Consider the following 14,846-nt stretch of genomic DNA (forward strand, 5'->3'; position numbering starts at 1 on the left):
GATTTCTACTAAAGTATTTGCATATGAATGAGGATAAGGCATGTTGGCCTTGGTTTCTACACAGAGATAGCCTAGCTTTTGAGTAAGAACTCCATCCCCTATTACCTGGGTAAACCTGGGCAAGTTTCTCAGCTTCTCTCTCTTTTTTTATTTTTTAATATTTTTTATTTATTTTTGAGAGACAGAGAGAGCGCAAGCGGGGGAGGGGCAGAGAGCGAGAGAGAGATACAGAATCTGAAGCAGGCTCCAGGCTCTGAGCACAGAGCCCGACGTGGGGCTTGAACCCACAAACTGAGATCATGATCTGAGCCGAAGCTGGACGCTTAACTGACTGAGTCACCCAGCCACCTCTCTCAGCTTCTTTCTTAATGTTTTGATTGAAAAAATGGGAATAGCAATACTTATTTTACTGAATTGTATAGATTAAATGAGATGAAGTTTATAAAGGACCAACCACGGTGATGGGCATAGAAAAGAGAAGTACCAGATACAACACCCCGCCTAATTTGTGTGTCAAATGCCACTGAAAGATCTATGGCTTTTCACCATTTTCCTAGTATATGTGTGGGAGGCTGGGTTAATTCTAGGACTTCTCAAAGTTCGGGAGTGACTATCACCAGCATAGATGCTTCAAACTTGCTGCCCAGTTGAAAAAAAAATGAGATGTTTGATTTGATATTTAGTTTTACTGCATTTTATGGAGGTTTTTTGAATAAGAAACTGAGTTTATAGACATTTCAACAGTAGAGTTGTTTTGATGAGTTTCTATTATACATTTGAAATTATTTGACTTGCTTTACATTCTCATAATTACAAACCTGGTCATATTATTTAAAAAAATTTTTTTTTGCAAATCAAGTTTTTTATTTGTCACCATCAAAAGTCTGAGTTTTAAACATTATTGGAGTGGCAACTCATGTCTTCTAGCTCATTCAGCTTTAACATCTATCCCGTCCCCAGTAGCATTTCCTTTTTTTTTTTTTTTTTTTAATAAAGGTGGTTATAAGCATAGCCAATTTTCTTTCTTTTTAAATGTTTTTTATTTATTTTTGAGTGACAGAAACAGTGTGAGCAGGGGCGGGTCAGAGAGAGAGGGAAACAAGAATCTGAAGACAGGCTCCAAGCTCTGAGCTAGCTGTCAGCACAGAGCCCGACGCGGGGCTTGCACCCATGAACGGTAAGATCATGACCTGAGCCGAAGCTGGAAGCTCAGTGACTGAGCCACCCAGGCTCTCCCCCAGTAGCATTTCCAAAACTGTTACTTTCACTGGGAAGCTCCTGGACTTTTTCTAATTCAAACTGTACTTCAGCAGTTTTATCTTTCTAATGACAGCATCGTGGAGAAGATCAATCGGCAAGCGTTCCCAGTACTATATGGAATCCAATTACTGACCGCTTCTTTCAAGTCATTTGAATCTCTCATGTCATGATTTCCATCTTCTTGATTTGATGCTGAGCATAAGAGGTCTTCTGACTCTAATTCTTGTTGTGTTTTTAAGTAAAGCCAACCCCCATTGAAGCAAATAGCAATCTGTCATCTTGACATCATCAACATGAATTTTAGTCATGATCTGCCACCTTCTTTTTTTGACCATGCAGCATTTTTGTCATGATTCATGCCGTGAACATTCTCACTAATTAGGTTGAATTTTCTAAATGTAAATGTATCATTTTGCAGATTAGCAAGGCTCAGTTCAGAAACCCTTGAGGCCATCCCATCCATTTTGGTCCGTTGGGGTCTTGTGATTAGTATTTTTCCAAAATTTCTTACAATGACAAAGCTGGTGCTTTCGCATCAAACCACTCTTTCTTAGAAAATGGATCTGACTTAATTCTTGGTTCCCTTTTTGCCACTTCTTGTAAGGTGTTTCCCACCATCGGCCCCACCCCCAAATGCCATGGTGCTGCTCAGAGAGCAAAAACGATACATTGTTTAAATTTATTCTTTAGGTCAAGTCACATGAACCCTTGTTTGTCTGTTTATCACCACTTGAATAATTATCCCTAACCTTCACTTTAATCGTGCTAATTGAATTTTCTAGAAAATCTGGGGCTGTACTCAGATGGTAGAGTGGGTGTGGGGTGGGAACTGGCATCACGATGGCCTACACTCCTGGGGTGGAATTCATTGCCAGCAACGTGGGCTTTTTGGTTCTTGTCCAGGTTGCAAAGATGTTCCACTGGTTACTAATATGTATTAGTTTCCTGTGCCTGCCCTAACAAATTGCCACAAATTTACAGTGGCTCAGTTCTGTAGGTCCGGAGTGTAGGTTGTCTTGGCTGATTTCTTTGTGTATGTCTCAAAAGACCAACAAGAGCAAGGTGTTTGCCAGTCTGGACTCATTTCTGGAGCTTCTGGAGGGAGATGTGCTTCCTGGCTCATTCATGTTGTTGACGGAATTCATTTCCATGTGGCTCTAGATTGAGGTTCCTCTGTCCTTGCTGCAGTTCATCCTTAGCCCCTAGGAGCTACCCGCTTTCCATGGTTTGGGAGCCCCTGCTTCAGAGGCAGCAAGAGCGGCCTGATCCTTCCCACCCTTCAGGTCCCTGTCCGACATCTCCTTCTGCTTCATCTCTTTTGCTCATCTTCTACCACATCTCTCAGACTCTTCTACCTTCTTCTACTTTTAAGGGCTCAGATGATTAGATAGAGTGCACTTAGGTAACACAACATAATTTCTCTAGTTTAAGTTACAAAGCCTTAATCACATCTATAAGTCTCTTTGGCCATGTAATGTTCCAAATAGATAATAAATGATTGATAATGAGAATAAAGAATGCCATATGTGTGAAGGTTCCATAGATGAGGGAGTAGAAATTAGTTTTGTTTTTTGTTTTTTTTTTTAATTTTTTGTTTATTATTGATACGGAGAGAAACAGAGCATGAGTGGGGGAGGGGCAGAGAGAGAGGGAGACACCGAATCCAAAGACAGACTCCAGGCTCTGAGCTGTTAGCACAGAGCCCGACGCAGGGCTCGAGCCCACAAGCCATGAGATCATGACCTGAGCCAAAGTCAGGCGCTTAACCGACTGAGCCACCCAGGCCCACCCGTGTTTGTTTGTTTTTATGGAAATGGCGGTGGTGGTAGGAGGCACCTGCCTTTGCCTACAACACCAGATTATAACACTTTCTTGGTTTAAAAATCCTAGATTCTGCTGTTGCCCCCTAAAGTACAGCTCCTGGTCCAGAGGCACACCTTGCAGTGGTCCTGTGTTCTGCTGTATTGAGCTTTCTATCTCTGCAAGCCCTCAGATCTGGTGTGGGTCACAGGCCACCAGCCTAGGTTCTTTCCTTCCTCAGTGCATATGTTTTTATTTCATAGATCTTGTTTTATACCCCTGCCACTAAGCCGCTGTCGGGAATTCTCCCAGTCTGCTCTGAAAACATGTCCCTGGATACATTTTTCTAACTTCACTGCTGCGGGAGTTGAGGAAGGGGGTCTTGGTCTGCTGCCCCCCAGAAGCCTCCTGATTTTTTATGCAGACTTATTTACTTCTGTAGGAATCAGCTGTGTAGGACAGGGATGGAAACTCCCTTAGAGAGTTGATAAATGGATTAAATGAACCATTATTCATGAAGCAGAATTGTGAGGTGGTTATGAGCATAAGCTCAGAAGAGTGCCTGGCTTCAGAGCCCGTCTCTGCTGTTAAGGAGCTGGCTGACCCTTCTATGCCTCAGGTACCTCATCTGTAAAGTTCAGTGGGTTGTTTTGAGAATCAAAGTAGTGTATCTAAAGAGCTTAAAACAGTGCTAGACACACAATCACATAAAATATTTATTATTATAATTATTTGCATAAGTACAAGGAGCAGAGTAAGTGGCAGTTAAGGAGATTGCTTTGGAATGAGGCTGCCTGAGCTTCCCTCCCACCTGCACCCCTTACTTACTTTGTGTCTTTGGATAGCTAAGGCGTTACTAAAACTTTCTGTACCTCAGTTTCCCCATCTAGAAAGTGGGAACAATAATTGTTCTCATTTTGTAGTAGTTTTGTTTGTGGTATTATGATGAGAAAATGAAAAAAAAAATTAAGAGCTCAGTAAATTGTAATTTCAGTGCATATTTTAAAGTTGAAACACAATATTCATTGAGGGTTTCTTTTATTTGGGGAGGATTTACTTTCCTGTACCTGCGGTTAAAGCACATTAGGGATTTGGGATTATTAGCCCCTTCAGTAATCCACCTTGCCAGGAGTCTCAGAATTTGCTGTCCCACTGTGCAGCATGCCCAAGATTTACACGTAAGGATTCAACAGTCCTTATAGGTATTTGCTTACAGGATAACTCTGACTTTTAAGTTTGGTTTTTGCTGTCAGCTCCCACCTATTATTTGGTCAAATGTTGTTTTTGTATCCCATCTTAATTTTTCATCAGAGATACCCATTACTTTCTTAGGAAGGTAGTACTGTAATAAAAATCATATGCGTTGAAATTTATCTAGTAATTCTATTACTAGAATAATTCATATACTATTCCACATAAACCAGAAGTTGAGGGTAACATAATTTATAAGTCCTTCTCAATAGGTGTTGCTTTGTTAGAAATAATTTTCATTGCTGATTATATAATTTAATTTATAAAAATTGTATTTAATGAACTGTACATATGTTTCCATTTCTAGACAGTTCTGAAACATTTCTGCCCCCGTTATGATCCCATTATTCTTCACCAGGGGAAAAGGTAAGGGTGGAAAATAGAACAGGGTAGTGAGACTCATTAAGTGACTGTCCCTTTCTCATACATCGCAGATTTAAATTATTCATAGTTTGTATTTTGAATTATTAATCATAATTACCCTGTAGATCAGGATCTCATGTGTATTTTTTGCTCTGCTCAATTCTAGTCTTGAGGAATAACTTTTTTTCTCTGTCACATCATTGTGTGGGTTTATAAATGTTAAAACATAGTGTATCACCACAGTTATAGTTGATCCAATTTATGTTGAGGCATGCGGTTTTTGGAAAAATTTCTTAAGGTATTTTTGATTTTTCCTTTGATAACTATAACCTACAGAGACCAGGAATTAGACAAATACTGATATGAGAAGTTGCAAAATGAATAAATTCTAACTTGTATCAAGTTAAGCAGCCATCTTTGAAGAAAATTTCAGAATATCTGTAATATGAGCCATACAAGAAGAAATAGCTCTAACCCCTTACAAAAACCCTTTTCCATTCAGGTACTCTTGTTTTTGATTAGAGAGTTTAGTCCATTTACATTTCTTATAAAAATTTTTTTTATGTTTATTTATTTTAGAGAGAGTGAGACAGAATGTGAGTCGGGGAGGGGTAAGAGAGAGAAGGAGACACAGAATCTGAAGCAGGTTCCAGGCTCTGAGCAAGTGTTCAGCACAGCTGACACAGGGCTCGAACCCACGAACCATGAGATCATGACCTGAGCCAAAGTTAGACACTTAACTGACGGAGCCACCCAGGTGACCCCAGCCCATCTACATTTCAAGTAATTATTGATAGTTATGTACTTACTGGTATTTTGTTAATTGTATACATGTTGTATTTATAGTTCCTCTGTTCCTTTTTTCTTATCTTATTCTCTTCCGTTGTGGTTTGATGACTTCCTTTAGTGGTATACTTACATTCTTTTCTCTTTATTAGTTATGTATTTACTATAGATTTGTTGCTTTATGGTGACCATGAGGCTTACATACACAACTTGTATCTGTAAGTCTGTTATTAGTTATTAACAACTTAAGATTGATCCTAGTCTAAAGCTCAATATTTTTATTTTCCCTCCCTCAATATTCTATAGTTTCAATGTCACATTTTACTTGTGTATCCTAAGTGATTAATCCACTATCTTTACTGTATATTTATTTTTCTAGTGAGATTTATTCTCTTGTAGGTTTTACTGTTTACTATTAGTGCCCTTCTTTTTAGCCTAAAGAGGTCCCTTTAACTTTTCTGGCAAAGCCAATTTAGTGGTGGTGAGCTCCTTTAGCTTTTGCTTACCTGAAAATATCTTTACCTCTTCTTCAGATCTGAATGATACCTTCACTGGGTAGAATATTTTTTATTAGGATTTTCTTTTCTTTAAGCACTTTAAATATGTCATGCCACTTGTTTCTGGTCTCTAAGATTCTTCAGAAAAATCTGCTGATAGTCTTTTGGGGATTCCCTTGTACATAACAAGTTGTTTTCCGTTACTGTGTTCAATATTCTCTACTTGTCTTAATATTTGACATTTTAAGTATGATCAATTAATGTATCTTGGTATGAGTCTCTTTGGGTTCTTTTTGTTTGGGACTTCCTGGACTTTCTGCATTTGGATGTTGATTTCCTTCCCCTGGTTAGGGAAATTTTTAGCCATCATTTCTTAAATCAAGATTTTTGTGCCTTTTCCTCTTTCTTTTTCTGGGGCTTCTAATGTGAATGTTAGTCCGTGTAATGTCCTATAAATACCTTCAGCTGTCTTCACTTTTTTTCTTTTGACTGCTCTGAGTGAAGTCTACTGCTATATCTTTCAGTTGACGGATCCTTTCTTCCGCTTCATCTAGTCTGCTGTTTAACCCCTCTCATGTATTTTTCAGTTCAGTTATTGTCCTGTATTCTTAAGCTCTGAAACATCTGTTTGGTACTTTCTTGTATTTTTATCTCTTTTTTGAAGTTCTCACTGTGTTCATCTATTCTTCTCAGTCTGATGAGCATCTTTATGACCATTACGTTGAACTCTTTATCAGGTAAATTATCTCTGTTTCATTAAAGTTTTTTCCTGAAGTTTTATCTTGTTCTTTCATTGAGGATATATTTTTCTTTCTCTCTCTCTCTTTTTTTTTTTTTAGTTTGCTTGAGTCTCTCTCGTTTTCTGTACTGTAGATAAAACAGTTGAAGGAGTAGCCTTGTGTAGGGAATGGAACTTGTCTTTCAACTGTGCCCCAAATCTTTGTCTTATCTCAAACTTTTGGGTTGTCCAAGCAGACTTTTATATTTTTAAAAAATTTTAACATTTATTTATCTTAGAGAGTGTGCATGTATGCATGCAAGTGGGGGGTGGGCAGAGAGGGAGACACAAAATCTGAAGCAGGCTCCAGGCTCTGAGCTGTCAGCACAGAGCCCGATGGGGGGCTCTAACTTAGAAACCATGAGATCATGACATGAGCCCGTCAGATGCTTAGCTGACTGAGCCACCCAGGTGCTCCGACATTTCACATTTTCAGTAGCTCTCTGTAGCTGAGGATATGCCAGGACCTGTCATTGTTCCGAAGGGGAAGTTCTCAGCACCTACATTCAGGTTGACTAGAAGCCAGATACTCAGGTAATAAGTTTTTTAAGTATGCAGATACATACAGTCCTATGGGACTATAAACATAAATCCTGTTAGCCAGGTGACCTGGTGGTGGTCTCCTGGTGGCCATTATAGAAATTGGGGTTCTAGACAAGTGTATAGGCTCTTTTATGGAAGATACTGGGGAGCTGGAGGAAGGCAGAGTACCAAGAAGACCTTTGTAGCTAGAGTTTCTTAGGAATATCTTTATATAGTCCACCAGATACATGCCAAGCCTACCCCTGAGGCCAAAGCTCAAGGACAAACAGAGGCTTCCTTCATGGAAAGCCGGGGGGTGTGCCTAAATCTGCTGTCTGTGCAATGCCCTGGGTGTGGCAACCTGTGTACAACTATTTCTCTGATTGCCACAGTCCCATAGGATCGAGAAAGACAAGTTCCCCTGGCCACCAGAGCCTGGAAGTCAAGGTGTGTCCGCTGGGCAGTGACCGCAAAAATCCTGATGCCAGATATAAAAACCAGGACACCAGCTCTGTGTAAAGCTCTTCCCCCAAAGAAGACATTGGCACTCTGGAGCTCAGCAGATATAGATTACAAAGATAGCTCCTTCCCTCAAAGGTCTCTGGAAAGGATTCAAGTCAGCCCTTAGATGCCGCCTATTTAAATAGAAGCCTGAACCTTAGGTCACAGCCAAAATGTTTACCTAATAGGCCTTATTCACAGAAGGACTAAGCTCCTGGATCTGTTGCTTCTTGCTGTGCACTGGGGGAGGTAACTATTTAAGAACTCCTTCTCTGTTTGTTGAAGTCCTGTGGGACTTAAAATCCTAAGCCCAGGTACATGCTGCCTACAGCAGACTCACTTTAGATATAAGGACATACACAGACTGAAAGTGAAGAGATGGAATAAGGTATTCTATATCAATGGAAGCCAACAGAAAGCTGAAGTAGTGATATCAGACAAATTGAACTTTAAAGTGAAGACTATAATAGACAAATATGGGTGTTACATAATGATAAAGGGCTCAGTCCAACAGGAGGATATAATATTTCTAACTATTTATGTACCCAACATAGAAGTGCTAATATACAAAAGCAAATATTAATAGACTTAAAGGGTGAAATAGACAGCAATGCAATACTAGTGGGTGGGGGTTTTATACCCCATTGACATCAGTGAAGAAATCATCCAGACAGGAAAAATAATAAGGAAAACATTGACCTGATATCAAAACCAGACAGGGATGCCACAGGAAAAGAAAATCTAGGCCAATATCCCTGAAGAATATAGATGCAAAAATCCTCAACAAAATATTAGCAAACTGAATTCAACAGTACATTAAAAGGTATCATACACCAGGATCAAGCGGGATATTTATTCCAGGGATGCAAGGATGGCTCAACATCTGTAAATCAATCAATGTGATACACCATATTAACAAATAGAAAGATAAAAATTATATGATCTCAAAATGCAGGAAAGGCATTTGACAAAATTCACCTTCCATTTATAATTAAAAACTCTTAACAAAATGGTTATAGATGCAGTGTACTATACTACATACAATAAGGGCATATACAACAAGGCCACAACTAATACTGTTCCTTTCAGGAGCAAGACAAGGATGCCCACTCTTGTCACTTCTATTCAACATAGTATTGGAAGTCCTCACCAGAAAAATTAGGCAAAAAAGGAAATAAAAGCCATCAAAATGGAAAAGGAATTAGCAAACCTTTCACTGTTTGCAGATAGCATGATATATTTAGAAAACCCTAAAGGCTCCATCAAAAAACTGTTAGTACTAATAAGTGAATTGAGTAAAATTTCAGGAAAGAAAATAAGTGAACAAAAATTTATTGTATTTCAATACACTGATAACAAACTTTCAGACAGATAAAATAATTCCATTTACAAATGCATCAAAAATATTAGATTTCCTTGGATAAATTTAGTCAAGTATGTGAAAGATCACTATGCTAAAAACTGAGACATTAATGGAAGAAATTGAAGAAGACAAAAATAAATGGAAAAATACACTTTACTTATAAATTGGAAGAGTCAGTATTATTAAAATGTCCATACTATCCAAAATAATCTTTAGATTCAGCCATTCACTCTGCCTTTGTCTTTATGTTTTCCTTCCCTCCATTCTTTCTCTGCTTTGACCTTGGTCAGATAGGGATGAGAAGAGCTAATGAGAACCACCCTGGGGTCTTCATGCTTCTCCCATTTTCAGGGTTGAATCTTGTGTCTTCTCCACTCATTCCACTCTTCATTTCCAACCTTACTTCTACCACAGTTCAAGCACCAGATGTAATGTTTCCAGCGGAGTTGTATGGATTAATTTCAGTCCCTTGTAAATACACCTGGGTCAGGCTAGGAGCATTTAGGAGGGGAGCCAGAATTGCTTTGTGAACTGAATGTATTTTTATGCAATTTTGAGTGGCTTTCAACCCCTGAGATGAATGGTTTTGTCTTACAGATTGTAATTATATAGTATTAGTAAATACTCTGTGTTTGAAAGTTTGGGAATAATAATAATCACATCTACATGATGCCTGTAAGCACAACAATATTTATATATGAGTAAATAAAACCATGTTTTAACTTGGAAAAAAAGGAATTTTCCAAGAAATAGAGCAAATAATCCCAAAACTTATATGGAACCACAAAAAAGTCCTACAGCACCAAAGCAATTTTGAGATAGAATAAAATTGGAGGCATCATGCTCCTTGATTCAGACTGTATGACAAAACTACAGTAAGTAAAACTGTATGGTATTGGCATAAAAACAGACCCATAAATCAAAGGAACAGAATAGAGAGCCCAGAAATAAACACACAAGTAAATGGTCAATTAATTTATAGTAAAGGAGCCAAGAGTATATAATGTGGAAAGGACAGTGTCTTTCATAAATGCTGGAGAACTGGACAGCCACATGCAAAAGAATGAAACTTGACCACCATTCTATAGCATACTCAAAAACAGCAACCGATTGAAGACTCGGATGTAAGAGCTGACATAATGAAGCTCTTAGAAGACAACATAAGGGGCCCCTGGGTGGTTCAGTCAGTTAAGTGGCACTTTGGCTCAGGTCCTGATCTACAGTTTGTGGGTTCGAGCCCCGTGTCGGGCTCTGTGCTGACAACTCAGAGCCTGGAGCCTGCTTCAGATTCTGTGTCTCCCTCTCTCTGCCCCTCCCCTACTCCTGCTCTGTCTTTCAAAGATAAATAAATGTTAAAAAAAAAAAAAAAAGACAACATAAGGTATAAGCTCCTTGACATAGGCCTTGGCAATGATTATTATTATTTTTTTTAATCTGACGCCAACAGCAAAAAGCAATGAAAGGAAAAATAAATTAACTGGGACTACATAACACTTAAAAGCTTCTGCATAGCAAAGGAAACCATCAAGAAAATGAAAAGTTGTCTTAATGGAATTAAACTTGCAAATCATAAATCTGATAAGGGACTGATTCCAACATCTATAAAGACCCCAAAAAACTCAATAGTGAAAACCAAACAATCTGATTTTTAAAAGGGGGAGGGGGGCTGAATCTGAATAGACATTTTTTTTAAAGACTTACAAATAGCCGACAGGTACTTGAATGATGCTGAACGTCATTCATCATCATGGAAATACAAATCAGAACCACAGTGAGATACCACCTTATAACTATTAGAATGACTATTAAAAGGACAAGAAATACCAAGTGTTAGCAAGGATATAGAGAATGAATCCTCATGCACTGTTGGTGGAAATATAAATTGGTTTGTCCACTGTGGAAATCAGTATGGAGTTTTCTCAAAAACTTTAAAGTAGAAATATAACCCAGCAATTACATTTTTTGGGTATTTATCCAAAGAAGACCAAAACACTAACTCAAAATGATATATATACCCCATGCTCATTGCAGCATTATTTACCATAGCCAAGATATTGAAAGTTTCCATCAGTGAATAAATGGCTAAAGAAATTGGCTTATAGGGGTGCCTGGGTGGCTCAGTTGGTTGGGCCTCTGACTCTAGCTCAGGTCATGATCTCACATTCGTGGGTTTGAGCCCAGAGTCAGGCTCTGTGCTGACAGCTCAAAACCTGGAGCCTGCTTGGGATTCTGTGTCTCCCTCTCTCTCTGCCCCTCCCCCAACTTGTGCTCTGTCTCTCTCAAAAATTAACAAACACTTACACAAACAAACAAACCCTCATAGATTGGTAGTTGCCAGAGGTAGATGGGTTAATGGGTGAGTAAATGGGTAAAGGAGATATAAATTTATTTTAAAAATAAAAACCTTTTCATGTACTGGTGAGTTGTATTTATAACCTATAACTTAAAATTATTCATTGTAAAAACTTCCTTTGCCCTATTTTCAGATAAAATATTCTTATATATAAAATAATAGAATAAGAAAATATTTAATTTGCAACCCATAAACAGTTTAACTGCTTTAATTCTTTTTTGTGTACAGGAAGATAGAAATAATAACATAAAGAAACTGCAATAATAATTACTAAAAATAGTAAAAAAAAAAAAAAAACCCAAAAAACTTCTTTCTTTGTTTAGTAGTTTATTACTGAAAAACCACCAGAAAAATTTCACTCTTGAAATCGCTAAAATGTTTTTACCTTTTGATGATGTCACTCCACAGTAAGAATCATGATTTGTAAGGTTGACTACCTCATAAAAAATGTCAATTCTTTATATTTGGCAGCTATTTCAAGTATTCCAACTCAAAATAAATTAAAAAAATTTTTTTTGTTCATTTATTTTGAGAGAGAGAGAGCAGAGGAGGGGCAGAGAGAAAGGGAGACAGGAGATCTGAAGTGGGCTCTGCATGGGCAGCATAGAACCTAATGCGAGGCTCAAATCCACAAACCACGAGATCATGACCTGAGCTGAAGTCAGATGTTTAACCAAATGAGCCACCAACTCAAAATAAATTTGATAGGGGAGTCTTATCCCACAATCCTGGGATTTATTTAGTGTGGAAGGATATTTCTGAATATTAGTAAGATGGAGTAAGGCAGATAAATAACTATTATCCTGTACATTGTTTCACATTGAGAATGTTTCAGTGTTCATATTGTTCAAGATATATTTTCCCCCGAAAATTTCTTATTTTGATGAAAGTATGAACTGAAGGTAGGTGAGTGAGTAGATGTGAACAAGATGATTTTAAACTAAGCAGTTTCAATTATCTATGAAAAGTTTGAATTTTTTGTTCATTTTGCTTTGCTTTTTGCTTTTAAGTATTGTCTATAAAAACATTCAGACAAGGCAGTACATAAACCTTGGAAATAACCTTATTTCTGCTTATATATTGCAGTATACACAGAAATTAAATCCCATACAAAGATATGAATCTGCAGTGAGAGCTTCTATAGAAAAATGCAAAAATATTGAGCATGACTAACAAATACACATGTTGTATTTCTGTTCTCAGTAACAGTACGTGTTCAGGATAGTGTAGTAATAGATTTTTAAAAATCTATTTTATCTTAATAAAACCATTTTAATAAACTTTGGGCATTGAAACGTTTCTATCTCTGAACTTTCTCCCCTTCTGATTCCCCTGGTCCCAAAATTGGACCCTGACTGGGCCCAACAGCTCACTCAACTGAGGTTAGCAACATTGAGGGACATGTCCCTAATGGCTGTGTTACTGTAGAAGGTTTCCATGTCCCAAGAGGTCCTCTTGTCTTCTGTTACTCTGTTCATAGCCACACCCTTATGGCTAAAATGTCTGCCGGGGCCAACTCTAGATACAGTTTTCCTTGTTGATGGGGAAGTCATGGTGGCTGGCTGAAGCAGTCTGTTGCACATCATGTGTGGTCCATGTCAAGAAAAATGATAACCTCAGTGTGTAGATGGGGAGACAGAAGGACTTAGGCATATATGTAGACAGCCAGAGGTCAAAAGGAAACATCATCTTAGCCCCACAGACTTGGGCATGCCAGATTCTATCCCAGATTGCTACGTTGCTGGGGGTTGGGAGTCACTAGTTGGCACCTTGGAGAGAGGCTCACCTTGGAAGAACGTGCTATATAACATCTATGAGTGATCAAATGAGCATTTTGTGTAAATGGACGGTAATGTGCTTGTATGGGCATTATTGGAAGGTCACTAACATAATATTCTATTATGATCTTATCTGCAAGCTTATGTAATTCTTTTAGAAGCTCTTACCAGTTTCATTGTTTCTTCCGTATGTATTGCTCACCTGCTGAGTCACTTAGCCATGAGACTTGAAGAACCAGGGTCTCTAACTCATGTTTCATCACTTAATGTTTTTTTGGGGGGTTATTTATATTTGTTTATATATTTCTAAAAGCCTCTTCCAATTCTCGTATGTGTATAATAGGGTAGATATAAATAAATTTAAATGTTACTATATAAAAAATGCAAATGCTAAAAGGGAGCAACATGATCATTTATTACATTTGTGATGCTCATTTGATAAGAAATTATCATTTGTTTGCAAGAAGTGTAGCTTTTTCTGGTTTTAAAATGGCAGATCCGGTTTGCTCCATTGGTCCTTACGAGCAGACGTTGTGATGTATTAGGTCAGCTCATCAACAGATTCTGTAAAATAGTATAACTTTCTTTCTTTCTTTCATAGTATGATTAAAGGTCAGTTCCAAAAAAATTTTTTTGTGTGTAAAATTCTGAAGGATATACAATTCATTCTCCTTTAAAATTTAAGGTTTAAAATTGACCTTAAAATACTACACCATAAAATTGACCTTCACTTACTACATGGATAGTAAAAATTCTATCTTTGGAGAAAGGTTGGTCCGAAATTTGTATATTCCACATAATTTTGGCCTATCAGCAGTTTGCCTTTTCTCAACCAATAAAATGTTATTATGTCACTGACTTGCAGGGAGGTGAAAAATAGCTTTATGAAACCACTTCCTAAGGCAGTCAGTCACGTAATCCTAGTCTATGCCATTACCATTATTCATGTATTTTGAAGTCTCTCCCATGTTTATCTTCCTTGGAAAACTTTGAACCGTGACATATTGTTGAAGTGTTAAGAACCCAGGAGAGTGCCTAGTTTGTGGCATGTACTCAGTAGTTTTGTTGTGTAATAGAAGGGATTAATGAAGATAATTACATAATCCCATTCATCTGCTTTGTGCTTCACAGTACATGCTACTTGGAAATATTATTTATTTTTGTTATTCCTTTGGCCCATTTCATCACCTGTATTCAGTTGTGATAGGCACTATCTCATTATTTATGTTTGAAATCAAGCAGTAGAGTGTTGGACACTTTAGGCTTTGGAGTCAGATATGGGGGTGAATTATAGCTCTTCCACATTTGAAATCTGGATTATTGAATATATTAACCTCACTTTTATCTCTGCATTTGTAAAATGGGTGTGAAGTAGAACCCACTTCACAGAGTGGTCTGCGAAGTACTTGGCCTGGCACATAGTAAGTGCTCGATAAAAACAAGTTTTATTCAGATAGTTGACTTTCCCTTCATGCTAAACAAGCCTAATTTCTTTAACCTGACTAATTAAAGTCTAGTTATCCAGTAGTTCAATTCTCCTTAATTTCAGTTAGCTGGAGAAATGTTTATAATTTAGGGAAAAGGCTCATGGTAG

At 37.8% G+C, this 14,846-nt stretch overlaps 1 protein-coding gene and 1 non-coding gene across 2 annotated transcripts in view; one reads left to right on the top strand and one right to left on the bottom strand.

Moving 5' to 3' along the window:
• SLC2A13 (solute carrier family 2 member 13) overlaps positions 1-14,846 on the top strand; it is a 345,368-nt gene that overhangs the window by 100,345 nt on the left and 230,177 nt on the right. The window lies entirely within an intron of this gene.
• LOC115305843 lies at positions 13,128-13,267 on the bottom strand. Its single transcript, XR_003915029.1, has one exon. It is a non-coding gene; the product is annotated as a small nucleolar RNA SNORA67 (small nucleolar RNA).

This window comes from Suricata suricatta, chromosome 10, assembly GCF_006229205.1.
Source record: "Suricata suricatta isolate VVHF042 chromosome 10, meerkat_22Aug2017_6uvM2_HiC, whole genome shotgun sequence".
Classification (NCBI taxonomy): domain Eukaryota; kingdom Metazoa; phylum Chordata; class Mammalia; order Carnivora; family Herpestidae; genus Suricata; species Suricata suricatta.